The sequence below is a fragment of the Pinus tabuliformis genome, chromosome 9 (genome assembly GCF_031772625.1).
Source record: "Pinus tabuliformis cultivar Carrire ecotype Pingquan chromosome 9, CPIR1, whole genome shotgun sequence".
Lineage (NCBI taxonomy): Eukaryota > Viridiplantae > Streptophyta > Pinopsida > Pinales > Pinaceae > Pinus > Pinus tabuliformis.
Window position 1 is genome coordinate 1,150,788,195 of NC_142307.1, and position 20,171 is coordinate 1,150,808,365.

Below are 20,171 nucleotides of genomic sequence, written 5' to 3' on the forward strand. Positions count from 1 at the left end.
GGAAGCAACATTAGCTAGTAAATCTGCCGCTACATTATGGAATCTAGGGATGGGAGAAATATTGAATGCTAAAAATTGAGATATAAGGTCATGTACCAAAGACTGATAGTGTTTCAGGTGACTAGAAAGGCAATGAATTGTACTTCTAACTTGTCTTATAAAAAATTTTGAATCACTGAACACTTTCAAATATTGAACATTAAGACCAATTGCTTTATAGAGTCCTTGAATCAAGGCTTCATATTCAGCTTTATTGTATGTGCATTCAAATTCCAACCTGCATGACAACGTGGTCTTTCCCCCTCAGGACTGACTAAAATACATCCTGCTCCTGCACCTTCACTAGACTTGGACCCATCGAAATATAATGACCAAAACAAAGGTTTATCTACAGTTTTATTTACAGTTTCCTCAGCAACATTAACACATCTTGATGTATCTGTTTGTGAAAAATTTTCAATTTGAGATGTGAAATTATTAATTGAGAAAGGGGATGGTTGAGCAGTAAAATTGCCAAAGAATGATTCAGATGAGTAATTCCCCAAAATATTGTTGTTGAATGATATTCGCTGATTTTCTTGTTCGAATTCAGTAACAGTATGGGTCATGTGTTTCTCCCGATCAATCTTAATCTGATTTGGCTTTCCTTTATAAGGTAGCAACATATGAGACCAATCGGTTGAAATATAACCGCGGAGTTTCTCAAACCAGTCTCTACTCAAAATCAAACCATAGAATTCAGGTATATCAGCGATTAAAATATCAATTCTTTGAACCACTCTTGGATCAGCTGAAAGAAATGGCACCTTTATATACAGACACGACTTGTAGCAGAGATGTAGGGATATCGACGTGGGAAAGCATGTACAGACTGCTTGAGGAAGAAAACCCCAGAATAATGAAGGTTACCGCTGTCGTAGACTCACAGGACTCTTCCGAAGAATCCTTAGAAGAACTAGTGTGCTCATTCATTCATCGGATAGCAACAAGGCCCAAAATTCTCCCATATACGGATATGATCAAGTGGATACTTGACAACGCAGAAATGAACAACAGACAGTTCAAGATTCAGGGACATGGGCTCATCGGGTCATTCGCTACACAAGATTTAAAGCTCATGTATCATCTTCCTGAACCGCAGGCGACTTACAATGCACAATTCATTAAAAAAATTGTGGTGGAGAACCCAAACCTATCAGAGACCACCAAAGATTGGTCCAGAAAAGATGAACCACTCAAGAAAGACAAAAACGGTATGTACAGCACTGGTTCCCTCACCTCTCCGTATTGTTTTGCTGCAGCCATGCTTTGTAGATTATTTGGGATGCCAGATATCAATAAGTTTTCGTCTGAATGGTTACCATTAATAGATGCTACCACAAATGTCGTTATTATAGATTGGGCCAAGATCTTTTCTGATAACCTATTCATGGCTATTATCAATTACCGGTCTAAAAGATCCATGTCTCAAAGGATCTATCCTCCTTTTTACCTATCCGCATATGTTATGGATTCTATTTGTTATGTGTCTAAATTTCCCGCTATGGGTTGGAAATGGACAACTCAGGACCCATTACCCATCCATGTTTATCATAAGATATTATGGGATTCTCAGTTCATTCCACATTTCTACCAGATTTGTCACGGGCTTATCTTACCCATGTATAGAATGATGTATGATAAAGACCCCCCGAGATGCTCACCTGAGGCACAGATAGATATCATCCCCATCGCAAGATGGTTCGGGGAAGAATGGTTCACCTATATTAGAGTATTTGGAAGCACCGTCCCCCCTCATGTCCTACCTTTGTATATCCCTGACAAACTTTTGGCTCGAGAAATTGCATATCAAACCTGTTCAGAAGGCGGCCTAACTAAAGACCTAAAAGACAAAAAGAAGGCCATATGGCCACAGTTTCCTGTAGCTTGTGGGGCCTTTTCGTTGTTCGATGTAGGTCACACATTCACCGAAGTATAGAATATGACGTGTCTACAATTATTTAAATTCTCGGCAAGACCATTTGACCCAAATGAGGTTGCCCAGGATTGCACAACGACAGTCAAGATAAAAGTGTTCGTTGGAAAAAAGGATTTATTTGATGATATATTTCAGAGTAAAAGCTCACTTCAGGAAATTTTGCGGGAAGCCCAATCACGATCGTCTCCAAATGACCTCCAAAGATTCATGGTATACAGGGAAAGAAGAGTAGCCAGTGTTCCTCTAGAAAAGCTGCTACTACCTGCCAGAGAACCGACTCCAAGCGTTAGCCTCAGTGGGAGTTCAAGAACTTCCGGATCTAAATCTAAGACTAGACAAGAGATGCCTAAGCATTCTAAAAGATCCGAAAACAACCAAGATAGGAGTGAAGAGTCAGCTAAAGACACCGCTCAGTCGATGGAATTTCCACAACAGCAAGTTATCGCCTTCCCGCCAAGAGATGTCCCCCCTCTCGTCATTGAAGCACCACCCGTCACAACAGAATTAGATAAGGAGTGGGAAACCTTCAACGAACTGATCAATCTTGAAGGACAAACCCAAAAAACATCTGTGAGCAATGCATAGGTAGCGCGAGAAAAGGGAAAAGCGGTCCAAGCACTAAACAGGTTAAATTGGGAGTGTTACTGGGCATACTTGGTGAAGCCGCATAGTCAGTGGATGACTGTGGAATGTATCATAAATGCGGCCGAAAAAGTGGTGCCAGCTCTCATAGATTCCGTTTTCTCAGCCCAGATCAAAGCAGAAGTCAGCCAGCCGACTCTCCTTAAACAAATGATGAATGCATGCAGCTTTAAAGACCAGATTCAGAAGTAGCTTAATTTAGAATGTTGTTTTTTCTTAAAAATTAGATTAGAAAAAGGACGGTCATTTGAAAACTGCATCCTAAATTTTGTAAATAAACTATTATTAGAATTAGGAAGTAGTATTTAAACCCTTCTCATGCATTTAGAGAGGGGTCTAGAAATTTGTCAGAAACTTGTCCTCAAAACATGCACTTTTGCACCCTCAGAGGAGGTTTTGATGAATGAATGGATCAAGGTTTATTAATGTTTGCATTTGATATCTGCTACTGATGTTGCACTTCTGTACTCTTGGTAGATATTAGAACAAGTAGAGATAAATCATTGTTGCTTGAAGCTTATGAGTAGGACCAGTCATAAATGGTACTTTTATCTCTTGGCCATTTCTGCTTATATTCTTAAAGTGATATACAGTTTTTAGTTGTTTACATGTTATTGCATGAATGTTTGAGTTACCATTTGGCACTTTTGTACGGTGGAGCTATTTATTTATGTTTGATATATGAATAACTTATTATGCGATATGTTTTTCACAACTGTTTTTCCTAACTTTTTATGCAAAGTGGTTCATCTTCATTGATTTCCATTCTTATGATAGCTGAATGATCTTTATTACCAGTTATTATTTGAAATCTCTTTAGATCGCATAATAGAAGAAATACATCCCGGGTTAGCATAGATTAGATGTGCTGTTTTCATTAGATTACAATAGCATAGAATTAGATTAAAGTAGCTTAGATTAGAACTCTTAGATCAGCATCATCCAACTCTGCAAACACACACACCCTTAGATTGGGAAACTGGTCCCATTATCCCCAGTCGGACCCGCTATACCAAACGGATAAGGAGCTGCCAACCAAGGTCCGGACCGGGCGGGTATCCCCCTTGTTGTCGACCCGATTTTCGGGGCTTCAACATATTTGGTGCTAGAAGGAGGGCCTGAGCATAGTGTCTGTTGGAATGATTTGGAATCGTAACATTTGAATTAGGATGGCTGCTCACAAACTTCCCATTTGGAGTTGTATCCATGTTCGTGCCTCTTCCAACACTCCACCTGAAGTGGTAAGACTCTTGTCTCAAGTAAAATTCAATGGTAAGAATAATTCTTCTGCTTTTAATCATGCCCTTCAATTTATTCAAAATGTTTCAAGTTCAAACGTTAAAAGAATTGATGAAGGCATTTTATGCAGAATTTTTACTCTCACATTCACGGCGGAAGCTAGAAAATGGTGTAGAACCCTCCCAGTTGCCTCAATTCACAGCTGGGATCAATTTGTCAAGGCTTTCATTTGTAAATTTGATTGCTATGATTATGATCAGGTATATGATGAAATTGAGTATCTATGAAAAGAAGATGAATTTGTTAGGGATTTTAATATGCGATTTCATCTTGATTGTCTAAAATATGATCTTGAAAATGAACTCATGAATGAAGAATCTTCAGATCTGACTGAGCATTCCCTGCCTCCTATGTCTGATCCATCATAAATTAGTCCAAGTCTTGTTTTATTTTCTTCTAATAGGAATGAAAATTCCAATTTGAATGTGCGAATCACTCATGATGAAGAAACTTCCCAAAGCTTAGGAAACATGCCTGCTCTAATGCAAGAAGACAAAAGCAAGAACATTGAAAGAAAGCCTGCCTTGGAACCAGAAAGCAACTTGGAGACAAGGTTAGATAATATCATCGCAAGTCAACAAATGCAGATGCCAAGGTTAGAACAACAAATTAATTCTCTTTCGGAAAATACAAACACGCAAAGGTATGATCTAAAGCTCGACGTCTACAATGAATGTGATGAACAAGAATTTTTTCATGATGATGTTTTCAAATGCATTGTTTCAGAATCACATTTTTCTCTTTATCCTGATGTATTTAGTGATGATAATTTTTTTCCCCTCAGTATTAATGATATCTCAAAAAGTACAGAGGATTATTCAAATGAATCACCATTAGGTTTTCAAGATAAAGAGGTAGCTATAGAACATCCTTTGGTCATTTACAAACAAGAACGACTTGACCTTCCTTTTCTGAAAATATTGGATAAAAAAGAAAAATCTAGAGAAACCTGTAAAATCATTTATGATAGCTACTTTGATGATGATGATGTTGATTTATCTCAAGTAACTCAACAGAGCTCAAATAATGAGAGATATTCTAATTGAAGAATCATATCAGTCGATCCTCATTCCACGACGGATCATTTGCATGATTTTACTATCCAAAACAATACCCCGATCTATGATTCGTATCATGAGCAAACCCCCATGCTTGTTCCCAATCATAACTTGTTTTCTGATTCACAAGACGTAATTCGAAATTACTCGGATCCCATAATTCTGGCCAGTTCTTGTGAAAAAGAAGATATTTCAAGTCAATCACAGTTGTGTTGTAACATTAGTTGTACAGATAATCATTGCATTCTTTTTCGCTTGCACTCATTTTGTATAAAATCGGATTGTATTTTAAATTTTCAGACTTTTGATAGATTACTATGGTATATTGAGCACCTTATCAAGGAACATTCGAGAGATGTATTACCATTTTGGAAAACTAAATTGTGTCAAGGAAATACAGAACTTTTTCAATTCCAAGATCAATCAATATCAGCCTTTCTGAAAAAACTTCTATGTCATCCAAAACATCCTCAATGAAAGAAAGTATTTTTGGAAACTTGCCAGCAATTCACGTTGATTGATAAATCTGTTTCGAGAAATTTCCATCTATTCTTCATTGATTTATTTAGTGATTTATATGTGGAAACTTTCCTTTTACGAGAAATTTCTAAAAGCTTGACTTTAACGCATAGTAGATTACAGGCCATTAAAACTAAAAAATCATATTCGTAACCTGGCTTGTCATCTTTCCTATTACACGATCACCAATCCATAACATAAATTCATCCTGAGTTTTATGATCCAATAGGTATCCAATTGGAAAGAAGATTTCATAAGAAAGAAATTTCAAGCGGAATTCCGACTAAAGTTACACTTTCTAATCCTACATTCAATGTTCACAGTCCAAGAAAAGTTTTATTCTTAACACTGATGTTTAAAAGGTACATACGTGTAGGAATAAAAATGAAAAGATGGTTTCACTGGATATATCATTTTACCTAGTTAATTTTTCTGTGTATAGTTAGAATAGAAGTAAGGGTAGTTTAGCTAGGTTATTAGGTAGATAATTTAATTTTTAAATGTTGGTAGGCAAAATAAGAGAAGAAATTATCCCTATCATGTACATAATCCAAGGGAATAGTTACCTCTCATTTCTTTAATTTTATTTTTTTTCTCCCTAATAAAATTTTTTGTGGTTAACCGCATTTGACATTTACTAAAGACACCATTTATCTATTAGATTTTGAACTGCTGCTTGTATAAATATCAAATCTTTTGTAAACTTGATCTTTATTATTAATAGATACAATTAAAAACTTTAACCCAGATATGATACTAGTTTCAACTTCAAGAAATTTGACGAAAGCAATCTTAGTGAAGAAATTATTTTATATCAGTACAATGAAAGGTATCAATAACAAAATGAGGGTTCCCTGTAGAATAGATATTTCCAAAAAACTCTATTATTGTCGTCTAGAGCTTTCTTAAGGAAAAAATGACTTCCTCCCTGCTAAAGAAAATTGTAGCATTTAGAGAAATGACCCAAGGATACACTATATCTTGAAGAATAAGAGGTCTCATCACAAGCCGGCTTATCATGATCACAGATATTATAACTTGATGTCTTTGCCATTACTGTCCACCAAAACAGGTCAACGACTTAAGATTGTTGAGATCAAAAGACAAGGGGTCTCATCACGAGCCAGCTTGTTCAGCAAAAGTGTAAATCAAGTGAATGAATGTGTCATAATTTGGCTACCAAACCAAGACATTGTTCTTTAAGAATAAAAAAAAGGAAAAAGTGTCAATATGGGTTTTTCTTTGAAAGTTGTAGATCACCTTAAGCAGGATAAAGGATCATTACTGGGTAATAGGTAACCCTGTCGAGGCTATGAATGCCTGCTGGCAGCAGAGGCTCTACCTACGACAAATGAGCATATTTAAAAAACTGGTACACAGGGAAGACCTTATTTTATCTTTACAAGACCAAGTAATGGCTGATGTAAATGCAAGGACAAGCTGAGGAAGCAAATAATTAAAATAGAAAGAGGTTGGAACAAAATGTCATTGACAGTTTGGAGTATAATGTGCTTTATCTTTTTATAATAAAGTTTAATTTTCTAAAAAAAAAAATTGTTTTGGAAATTTGAAAGGTTCAATAGAAAATCAGAGATAACTGGTTCTCCCAAGTGAATCACCAATTGTTGTGGCCAGCAACAACCCCCCTTTTCCATTTAAGTGTTGTCCAAAATAGTAAGTGAATGGGGACCCTTAGTTAAAGTTTAGGAAAAGCAAGAGTTCCCTTTCTTCAAAATAAGGTTACCATCGTAAGCTTAGGAAGATCTTTTGAATACTTTAAAACCTAAGTTTATGATAAGGAAAAATTCTTTAAAAAGTCGCATCGTAAAATGATAGAAAAGCACCTCCATTTGGGTATAATCCTGGTATGTGCAATATTCTCGTACTAAGCAATATATCGCATCGCAATAAAGTAATGCTAATAAGGAAAACTTCAAAATTTTCCGATTTGCGATAACACCGATCGCAAGAACGCATATTGCAGGAAATGGGCTAACAAAATATGGCAAGCATAAAACTTCTGCAATCTACGATGTTGTGATATCGCAATAAAGCGATGGTTGCGATATTAAGCCAAATCAGCTCTGCGATGTTATATTTGTGAGTCAGTGCGAAGAGCATGATAGTGCAATAATGCGATTTCGCGATCTGCGACGATTGCGAACCAAATCGCAAAATCACTCCATCACGAATCTTTCGGGCACGCTATTCAAGAAAAGCCACTTACCATAATCTGACTCAAGATCATGCGCTTTTAATGATAATAAATGAATTGGTTGTCATCTATTAATGTAGACGTGTGCTTTTGCAAAGAATTACTTCACGTAAGGTGGCATATTTGATATATCTGCTGCATTTAAGGCTCTCCCATCACCTTTCTTGATCATTCATTTCCATTTCACTTGTGAGCTGCAGGAACGGAGAACGAAGGACGATACCAAGCGATATGCAGGAAGAAATGGGAAAGAAAAATAAAGCTCAGGGCTCTGAGGTGAAATAAATGGCACCTTTATATACAGACACGGCTTGTAGCAGAGACGCAGGGATATCGACGTGGGAAAGCATGTACAAACTGCTTGAGGAAGAAAGCTCCAGAATAATGAAGGTTATCGCTGTCGCAGACTCACAGGACTCTTCTGAAGCATCCTTAGAAGAACTAGCGTGCTCATTCCTTCATCGGATAGCAGCAAGGCCCAAAATTCTCCCATATACGGATATGATCAAGTGGATACTTGACAACGCATAAATGAACAACAGAGAGTTCAAGATTCAGGGACATGGGTTCATCGGGTCATTCGCTGCACAAGATTTAAAGCTCCTGTATCATCTTCCTGAACCGTAGGCGACTTACAATACACAATTCATTAAAAAAATTGTGGCAGAGAACCCAAACCTATCAGAGACCACCAAAGATTGGTCCAGAAAAGATGAACCACTCAAGAAAGAGAAAAACGGTATGTACAACACTGGTTCCCTCACCTCTCTGTATTGTTTTGCTACGGCCATGCTTTGTAGATTATTTGGGATGCCAGATATCAATAAGTTTTCGTCTGAATGGTTACCATTAATAGATGCTGCCACAAATGCCGTTATTATAGATTGGGCCAAGATCTTTTCTGATAACCTATTCACGGCTATTATCAATTACCGGTCTAAAAGATCCATGTCTCAAAGGATCTATCCTCCTTTTTACCTATCCGCATATGTTATGGATTCTATTTGTTATGTGTCTAAATTTCCCGCTATGGGTTGGAAATGGACAACTCAGGACCCATTACCCATCCATGTTTATCATAAGATATTATGGGATTCTCAGTTCATTCCACATTTCTACCAGATTTGTCACGGGCTTATCTTACCCATGTATAGAATGATGTATGATAAAGACCCCCCGAGATGCTCACCTGAGGCACAGATAGATATCATCCCCATCGCAAGATGGTTCGGGGAAGAATGGTTCACCTATATTAGAGTATTTGGAAGCACCGTCCCCCCTCATGTCCTACCTTTGTATATCCCTGACAAACTTCTGGCTCGAGAAATTGCATATCAAACCTGTTCAGAAGGCGGCCTAACTAAAGACCTAAAAGACAAAAAGAAGGCCATATGGCCACAGTTTCCTGTAGCTTGTGGGGCCTTTTCATTGTTCGATGTAGGTCACGCATTCAACGAAGTAAAAAATATGATGTGTCTACAATTATTTAAATTCTCGGCAAGACCATTTGACCCAAATGAGGTTGCCCAGGATTGCACAACGACAGTCAAGATAAAAGTGTTCGTTGGAAAAAAGGATTTATTTGATGATATATTTCAGAGTAAAAGCTCACTTCAGGAAATTTTGCGGGAAGCCCAATCACGATTGTCTCCAGATGACCTCCAAATATTCATGGTATACAGGGAAAGAAGACTAGCCAGTGTTCCTCTAGAAAAGCTGCTACTACCTGCCAGAGAACCGACTCCAAGCGTTAGCCTCAGTGGGAGTTCAAGCACTTCCAGATCTAAATCTAAGACTAGACAAGAGATGCCTGAGCATTCTAAAAGATCCGAAAACAACCAAGATATGAGCAAAGAGTCAGCTAAAGACATCGCTCAGTCGATGGAATTTCTACAACAGCAAGTTATCGCCTCCCTGCCAAGAGATGTCCTCCCTCTCGTCATTGAAGCACCACCCGTCACAATAGAATTAGATAAGGAGTGGGAAACCTTCAAAGAACTGATCAATCTTGAAGGACAAACCCCAAAAACATCTGTGAGCAATGCACAGGTAGCGCAAGAAAAGGGAAAAGCGGTCCAAGCACTAAACAGTTTAAATTGGGAGTGTTACTGGGCATACTTGGTGAAGCCGCATAGTTAGTGGATGACTGTGAAATGTATCATAAATGCGGCCGAAAAAGTGGTGCCAGCTCTCATAGATTCCATTTTCTCAGCCCAGCTCAAAGCAGAAGTCAGCCAGCCGACTCTCCTTAAACCAATGATGAATGCATGCAGCTTTAAAGACCAGATTTAGAAGTAGCTTAATTTAGAATGTTGTTTTTTCTTAAAAATTAGATTAGGAAAAGGACAGTCATTTGAAAACCGAATCCTAAATTTTGTAAATAAACTATTATTAGAATTAGGAAGTAGTATTTAAACCCTTCTCATGCATTTAGAGAGGGGTCCAGAAATTTTTCAAAAACTTGTCCTCAGAACATGCACTTCTACACCCTCAGAGGAGGTTTTGATGAATGAATGGATCAAGGTTTATTAATGTTTGCATTTGATATCTGCTACTGATGTTGCACTTATGTACTCTTGGTAGATATTAGAACAAGTAGATATAAATCATTGTTGCTTGAAGCTTATGAGTAGGACCAGTCATAAATGGTACTTTTATCTCTTGGCCATTTCTGCTTATATTCTTAAAGTGATATACAGTTTTTAGTTGTTTATATGTTATTGCATGAATGTTTGAGTTACCATTTGGCACTTTTGTACGGTGGAGCTATTTATTTATGTTTGATATATGAATAACTTATTATGCGATATGCTATTCACAACTGTTTTACCTAACTTTTTATGCAAAGTGGTTCATCTTCATTGATTTCCATTCTTATGATAGCTGAATGATCTTTATTACCAGTTATTATTTGAAATCTCTTTAGATCTCATAATAGAAGAAATACATCCCGGGTTACCATAGATTAGATGTGCTGTTTTCATTAGATTACAATAGCATAGAATTATATTAAAGTAGCTTAGATTAGAACTCTTAGATCAGCATCATCCAACTCTGCACATGCACACACCCTTAGATTGGGAAATTGGTCCCATTATCCCCAGTCGGACCCACCCTCCTTCTAGCTGCCAACCAAGGTCCGGACCGGGTGGGTATCCCCCTTGTTGTCGACCCAATTTTTGGGGCTTCAACATGTTGCTAGAGATCTATCATCACCATATTTAGTCAAGAACTGTTCTTGAAAAATGTTCCAACTTGTAATGGATCCTGAGGGCAAGGAAAAATACCAAGACCCAGCTGATCCTTGTAAGGTGTAAGGGAAAATCCTAACAACAACATCTTCCTCTGCCACTCCTTTTAAGTTAACTACCAACATGAAGTTGTTAATATGCTCATCGACTTGTATCCCTACATCTGGATTAAATTTCGGCAACCATTTTTCAGGATGCGTTGGCAATGAATGTAATGGTGCAGGCATCGTGATTACACCAAGATTACTCCATGGATTCTGAGCCATTGTAGAACTAATAGTATATGATATTGCCGATGAAATTCCATATGTTTGGGAAGGAGATGATATTGAGGTTTGAGGAGGTTGGGATGTTGATGTTCCTGATCCCTGTTGAACAACAATGTGTAATGGAGGAGTGGATGGCTGACTTCACACTGGAGAAGATGAAATGGAGGATGATGATGAGAAAGTCTCACTATCAGATCCTTCAGTTGTTTTTCTTACCCTTTTCCTTTTCGGTAAAGGCAACTCAGTAGGTTCAATACCAAGTTTTCCGCTCTGAAGTCTGGTGAGGTGATGAGGTGGAATGAATTGCGAAGTCTCACTGCCTTGAGATACCTCAAATTTCTGTGGTGATATTGAAAAGCCTTGAAGTTTCTAGATAAGAGATTGTACTTTAGGAGACTCAGGAGTTAACCATTCTGGGGTATGTTGGGGTTGAGCAGTGGTAGTAGTCTCCTTTTCTTCTAGTTTGAAAACTAGAGTTCCAGCATGCAAAGGAGAGGTCGGAGGTGAGGTGGAGGGAGATTTACTCTCAGAATGGGTTGTATATTTGGGTTGGCTCGCCATTCACAGTTCATGCCCTCCTTCTAGTGCCAAAAAAGTTGATGCCTTGAAAATAACTGCATCAACATCGGGGAAACCCACCCTATCCAGACCTTAAAGGCAATTCCTTTTCCGTTTGGTTTGGTGGCTCCGACTGGATATAATGGGACCAGTTTCCCAATGGTTTGTAAATAGGATGGATAAGTGGTTGATTTTCTATTTCTAATGATAATGGATGGACGATTTAATCTAAAAAGTAAAATTATAAACAACTAATCTATCCCAGGAAATTTCTACTTTAGTGTAACTTTTGATGATCTTTATCTACAAACAGGCATATAGATGACTCTATTAGTAAACAAAGACATTTATTCATATGATAATTACTTTGTTCAAGTAGTTGAACAAAGTAATCAATAAAACATTGTTACACTATTCTTCATATATCATTGACATAAATATGATTGAAAGAATAACACTCCTTAAATATTCAATAGTGATAAGTATAAACAATGCTATTAAAATACATACATATATCCAATGATAGCAAGATTAAATAAATTCTCATTCATATGAAAGAATGGAGCAAAATCATAGATAATAGTACCATATGTAATTTGGATCACTCCCAATATCAATTGCATTCAAATTCCTTCTTCTAACTTAGAAACACTTCCACAAAAATCAATAGTGCATATCTCATCAAATCATTCTTCATTGAAATTCCGAATATTGGCCCAGTCTTCATAAAAAAATATATCATAAGCACAATAGTGTGAATTACCGATCCAAGTTTATACAAAAATTGAGGACCCCTTTCTAAAGATATGAAAGGGTCTATAAATACTATCTAAGCTAACTAATTATGGAATAAAAATGCTATTAGGTGGTATAAGCAAATCATGAGAATCTTCTTGAAATAGGCCTGTTTGCAGTCGGTAGCATGATTCGCTGTTTCGGCCGATAATCCTTTGGCTTGAGCTGGCAGATAGCAAGCATTGGTTGCAACTCTATAGGGTGACTCAGATGAGAATGCAGTTGGGTTGAATGCATAGCATCATGAATTTCGGGAATCATATAACCGATCGCATCGGTTAAACATTTGAGTGTTGCCCTTTGACTGTATGGTTTAACTAGGAAGAACCAAAAGGTATCCCAAGTTAAACTTTGGATGCCAGCGATTAATTTTTCCTTCTTTTCCAATTATTTATTGCGTGTTTGTTCCAATGCTTTAGTTGATGGAAATTCACCTGGAGTGCACTATGAAATCAAATTAGACAGATAAAGATTATCATTTATTAACTCGATCAAATTACTGGTTGCTGATCTACATCTTGAAGTTTCCCTTTCTGCCTTCATCAATTGCGATTGCCATTCTAGGAAAAGGATCTCCTTGCGTGATTCTAGAATTTTAGGCAAATTTGCGGTTTTCCCTTCACTGGTTTCTTGCCAAGAAAAAAAGTTGGTTAAAGTCTCATCGGCCTGTTCCAAATTCTGCCTGGCATCGACTGATTTGTCAATCATTGATTAAGTAATCTCACAGAGGGGCTCAACAAGAGAAATATTATGACATAGTAAATTTAACTGCTTAATCAATGCTTTATTAATCTGGAGAGCCTCGGACCTGAACTCTGCTAATTGAGGAGGACTTTTGAACCTTTCTATCTGATGTGATAATTGAGTGATTTTCTCATCTTTCGTTTTACTCATCTTCTCATTTATTGTCTTTAGCTTGGACAATGTTGTGGATAATTCTTTTTGTTTCTGCACTGCACTTTGGTCTATCCTCTGTTTCTCCTTGAAAAATTGCCCATTTAGTTGGTTGTTTACTTGTTGCTAAGATGCTAACTGTTGTTCCAATTGATCTACTCCCTACTATTTTTCGGACACCTGTGCCTCCAATGAAACAATTGTCTAATCTTTTTCTTTTAATAAATTTCTAACCTCTGATGCTTTATCCATAGTGGCTGCTGAATAGGCCCCAGCATATTGAGAGAGTTTTGTGAGGTCTTCGGAGGGATTGAATTCTTCTTTCCATACCACATTAGCCATCTTTGTTTGTACAGGTAAAAGGGAAGATTGATCAAGCCTTCTCCTTTTCCTTTGTCTTTTTACTACAACCCTATGTTTAGGACTGTAAAAAACATCTAATAGTGGTAAGTCTTCTATCTGCAAAACAATTTCATTTGATGGATCCTTAGGAATTATTTCTACATCTTTGCTAGCAGGTAGGCCACTGGTTCCTTCAATTGGAACCTTACTTGTTGCTGTCTTGTGACCAACTGTTACTTCAAGCGTGCTGAAACCCTATGAACTTTCAGGATTGCTTATAATGGAATCGAATTGTTGCCATTCTTTAAGGAGCTTGGGATCAATCTGAGTATCTATATCCATGTGTTCACTGCCCTTTTCCTGTTCTTTCTCATGTTCTTTCCCCTATTCTGGCTCTTTTCCTTTCTCGGGCATCTTCTCCACAGCAAGAGATTTTTGTTGTTCAGGCTCGCTTGACTAGATTGCTGGGGTGGTAGCTAATAAGTCCAGATGCAGATTTTGCAACCTCTGTTCTCTGAGCCTATTGAATAATTCCAGCCCTTCATCTTTATATCTGATCCTGGCCAATGTTTTTACTTGAAATAATGATTCTGTTGAGGAAAATAGCTCATCAAAGTTATCCTTCTCATGATCAAACTTTGCAAGTTTGGCCTGCTCCAGAACATTATAGACAACTTTCCTTGGATCATATTGTCTGTTGGGAATTGTTGCAAGATTGAGAATTTTTATTTTTTCTGTTTTCTTCTCTACATATTTATAATCATGGAGAGTGTAAACACCACATCTCAAAGGAAATGAAGGCCATACCTACTTCTTAGAATTTTTAAGGGTTTTGGATGTCCCTTCCATTGTTATCTGGTAGGCCAATTCCCGAGCTAATAGCTTATCGGGCACATATAAGGGGAGAACATGGGGTTTTGTAAGGCTACCAAAAAGCCTTATATAGGTGAAATTGTCTTCTTCGAACCAATTTCCTACTGCAGTCAAGTCGATCCCTGCTTCCTCGGAAATCCTAGGTGCAGGTTTATAAAAAATGGCATAGTAGATAGGCAACATAAAACCATTACAGATTTTGTACAAATTATCTTTGTAATGAGCTTTCCATAATATTTGATTATAAATTTGGATTGGCTTAGGGTCTTCGGGAGTCCATCTCCATCTGAGTATCGGATATTCAGAATTAAAACAGAGAGTATCCATAATATAAGCACTATAAGAAAAAGGGGGAATTGTCCTGGTAGTTTTGCGTGAATTTGATCTAAATTCAAGAATTGCTATGGCTAATTTGTCGGATAAGATATTTTCCCAATCCATCACATAACTATTGACCGTTGCTTCCATTAAAGGGAACATTTCAATAGTAAATTTAGCAGAGTCATGTATCCCCCACATTCTATACATCATAGCCCCGACATAATAGTAAGGAGAAGCTAATGAGTCCACGGAGTACTTACCAGATGATTCATGCTTGTGTTTCTCGAGATTATGTCTCCACTACTTAATTGGGGCCGATTCTGTCTCGTTCTCATTTGAAAATTTTTCCAAAAAGGCTTTGTTGTACCTCTTTTCAGGCTCGGGCAAGTGATACATTTTCCTTAGATCTTCAGGTTGAAACGAGCCAAAAATCCTTCCGTCAATTGTGCAAAATGTTCTATTTGAGACTGGAATTTCCTCTACCACCCATCTCACCACGTCAGTATATGGGAGGATTTTTTCTCATGCTGCTATTCTGTGCAAATATGAACATGCTAAATCCTTGAGGGACGCTTCCAATTTGCTAGTTGAGTCAGCCGTGGCTTCTTCTGATATTTCCTCAGGCTCCTCTGCTTCAATTAAATTGTAAATTCTCTCCCAACTGGTATTTCCAAGGCCGAGGCATGTAGTGTCTAAAATTAACCCTTTTTTGCTTGGCCCTAGATCCTTGGCTGGCTGCACTGTTGCTGTAGGAGTCGCTATTGTTGCGGATTTCTTTGATCTCTTTCCCATTTGTTTCAAATTCCTTATTTCAGTGGAGTTCTGCACAAGCGATGAGAAAAACGTGATACAGAGAAATGCTGCTATAGACTAATATGAAAGAATTACGTCGATCAGCAGGTGATAATGGATTATAGTGAAATTGCCGCAGATAAAATCTAAAGGAAAATCTTCCCTTAACTGCTTCATTGATTAGCCGTTTAACCTATCAATCATGGTAAAGGAGGTTTTAAATGCCCATCACGTCATTTATATGCCAAATGATTCATTGAAGCGTGGCTTAGATTTCTTTGACGGATAATTAGAAGTAAATCGCAATCGGTGATCGGTAACATGACAGGAAAGGTTTTAATATTTGTCTTAAACATCTTCCAACCACCGAAAGGTGATACAATGCATGCAAGCCTTTTAAATATGTTTTCGAGATATGCGCCTCATTAATGCATCGCAATCAGGGGATGGCTTCGGGTTTTATTATCGTGTCAATGTGATTTCGCCGATCGTCGATTGCGATATGCCTTATCGCATTGGAGGATTCAAGTGCCTTCAATCATATGTTGACTTGTTATTGCCGATTGCTGATGGCGACATGCTTTATTGCATTGGAGACATCCAGGGGGCTATTTCATTATGCTTTGTGATTTGCTTTTCCCAATATCCGATTGCGATTACCTTTTCGAATTGGAGTAAATGAATGTGTCTTTATATATGTTTCCCTTGTTATTGCGATATGCGATCTTGCGATCGCTTTATCGCAATAACGAAGAACTTTATAATTTTTTAAAGACCCACTTTATTCCTATTCAAAAGGCTTTTAAAGTACTTCATTTACATTAATCCTTTTGATAAGGGTTTTTCTTATGGTGGGTTAATACCAATTTATTCACACATATAATGTTTATTTTAAAAGGGACCCATTTCTTATTATGATTTTGTATAAAAAATTTATGAAATGGGGGGTTTATTGTATAGCACAACAGGGTGTTACGCTCTGCGGGATCGGTCCTTCGTTTTTTGTACTTTGTGGATCCCTAGATATATTTGTCAAGGATTCTATGATATTCCCTATTAAATTCTAATCTACCTCCTGGGATTTATTAAACCTGCATTTACTTTCTCACCATCCGGCTGACCTAATTTCTCCTCACGTGCTCATGGACCTATTGGAATCTGACACCTCTGCCCACTAAGCATTCATCCGGGCCACGATGGATGCTGAGACAAACTTTGGGCGGTGGGGCCCAACGATCTCTGAGACCTGGCTCACATCTCAACCATCCATCCTCTCTCCAGATGGCTCACATGCTGAATAGATTATGCATGATCGTCCCCATGCGGAATATGGACGGAGAACAAGACATAAAGAACGTTCTCTCAAGATCTCATTTCCTGTCCCTGCACTAGTTTTCGACCATGATGTTCTCATAGACCGGGTTACCAATCTTAAAAAACGTGCAGTGGTTGGTAAGTGGCATTTCGCCAAGTTGAGTGAAGCGGATATGCAGATTTGGGTTGAATCGAAGTGGAAAACACTGTTGGGATACATGCCAACAATGGTGCGATTGTTAAATGACTGGTATAGTTTTCATTTCCTCAGTGAAGAGGATCTTCACAAAATTAAATCCATTCCCTGGATTAATGGTCAAAGCTTTCTAGTGCTTCACTCTTGGTATATTGGGTTCAATCCTCTGAAAGATACCCCACAGAACAAGCTAATTCGGGTTAAGTTCCCTAGATTTCCCATAGAATTCTGGTCAAAACAAGTTTTCAAGGATATTGGCATCACCATTGGCACATTTGTGTATGTTGATCCACGATGTTTAGGTGCACAGGACAAACAGGTTGCATGGATCCTTATTCAAAAAGAATACAGAGGCAATTTCCCAGATCACATTGAAATCAATTGGGGTGACACACACCTGGCTCAATGGCTCGACTTCTGGGGGGTTCCTTTTCGGTGTATTAACTACCATCATACCGGACATCTCCTAGCTCATTGTCCTCGGCGGCAGGGTGGAAGACATAGACCTCATCGTCAACAACAACATTATATGCCAGGTAAAAATATTTCACTTCCTATTATCTCTCCATGTAGCTGGTCTGAGACCCCTCCTACTAGTCATATTCCACATCAGTCTACAGGCATCTCGTATTCTCCTTATAATTCTCATTTGCTTGATAATCCACACATATCTTCTCATAATAATATTTCTACTTCCCCAGATCCTCAAATGGGCTTGGCGTTCCCCTGAACGTAGCCACCTCACCCCCTCCCCTGGACAATTACCTACCACCTCTTGTTGACTATCTGCCCACTTCATACCCTCCACTGTCCCCAGATGCTCCATCATCCTCTCACATTACATATATCCCCATGTCCTCTCCTTTTTGTGACACATCATGTCCACTTGAGAAAGGAACCCGCCCTACAACTCCACATTCCCCTCTAAACTCCCCTGCCAATTTGACTGACAAAATTCTGGACTATTTACTGCAAAAGAGGACTCTAGATCTTCACACACTCACCATCCATAAATCTCTTGGACCTACATCCCCCCATATCAGCCCCTCCTCTGTTGGAAATATCACTGTCCATCGTAAAAATAGTCGCGATAGTCGACATTTTCATGGTTGCCCCCTACCTCTCTCGTTCAGTCATGTTGATACTACTTCTCTTATTGATGTTCCTATTGTTGGTTCCTATCCCCCTTGGGCCCTTAGAGCACAGTCTCCTGCACATGGTTCAACATGAATTTTATCCTCTCACTTAATATCCAGGGTTTGGGGGGAACTCCAGAATATTTTGCCCTCAAGGAGCTCTTTTACTCGCTTCGTCTATATATTATTTTATTGTAGGAGACTATGCACGTGGTTCCGCAGGTGGTTAGGTAGGAAGATGCTTCCCTCCTGGCACATGGTGGCCACTACTGCAGATCACCTCTCGGGGGGACTGGTGGCAATATGGGACCCACAATGGGTCAATGTAAAAGCTTTCTCATGTTTTGTAGGCATCTTTCTAGCTGGGCACATTCGGGGACTTCTGGGCAAAGTTCATATAGCGAATGTATACGCCCCATACAAATATCATATCTCCTTCTGGGAACATCTTATTTCCACATAAATACTGGATCTGCCTACTATTATAATTGTTGGGGACTTAAATTTTAAAATTGGTTTAAATGAGGTATGGGGATGTTCTCGTTGGGTGGACACACTGGCTGACCGCATGAAGGAGCTCATCATCGAGCACAATCTTGTTGATATCTGTCCTTCCACTATATCTCCAACTTGGGATAACAACAAATCCGGGGATGCATATGTTGCTAAGAGGTTGGACCGTTTTCTCATGCATGAACAGATTGCTGAGCGGCTTGGGATGGTCCATTCTGAAGTTGTGAGTAATCATATATCTGATCACCAGCCTATCGTCCTCCACTGGAAAAGGGGTGATTACAGAGGTGGGATACCTTTCAAGTTTAATTGGGTTTGGCTTGATGACCCGGATTTCAATTGTCTTGTGCATGATGTCTGGAATCGGGTTGGGGTTCGATCCAACTCACCCATGATGCATATACAGGAGCAACTTAAGATCCTTCGGCGTGAGGTAAAGGCATGGGAGCATAGAAAACGCAGACACCTTAACAAAGAGTTGGATGACATCTCAAAATGACTTCTAGACATTCGCCCATTGTTCCTTGGCGATAACCTCTCAGAACATATCCAAAGTCGTATACATGCTCTCGAACTCCAGAAGAAACATATACTCCACATCAAAGAGACCACTTGGCGTCTCAAGAGCAGGGCTATTTGGATCAAAGAGGGTGACAAAAATACTAAATTTTTTCACAGGTATGCAAATTACCGAAGGAAAGTAAACTCTATTTGGGATATAAACGATGCAGCTGGAAATAAAGTTCAAACGCAGCAAGATATATGCAAAGTTGTTGTTCAACATTTTCATTCTGCATACCAAAGGAGGATTCAGGACTGTCTAGAGGACCAACTATGGGGTGTCGAATTATTTCCTCGCATGTTTGATGAAGATGCAAACTTGACTCTAGTTAACCCTGTTTTGGAGGAGGAAATCCTAAATGTGCTTAAATCTTTCAAGTAGGATAAGAGTCTTAGAATCGATGGGTGGATTGTGGAGCCTTTTACTCACTTTTTTGATCTCTTCAAGCAGGATTTACTAGACATGGTGGAGGAATCTCGCACCAGCGGATATATTCATCCTTGCATCAACTCTACTTATATTTCTCTAATCCCAAAAAAATCCCTAGCTACTACCTTCTCGGAATATAGGCCTATTTCTCTCTGCAATCTTATTTATAAAATCATATCAAAAACCATTGCAAACAGGATGAAGCTCACACTGTC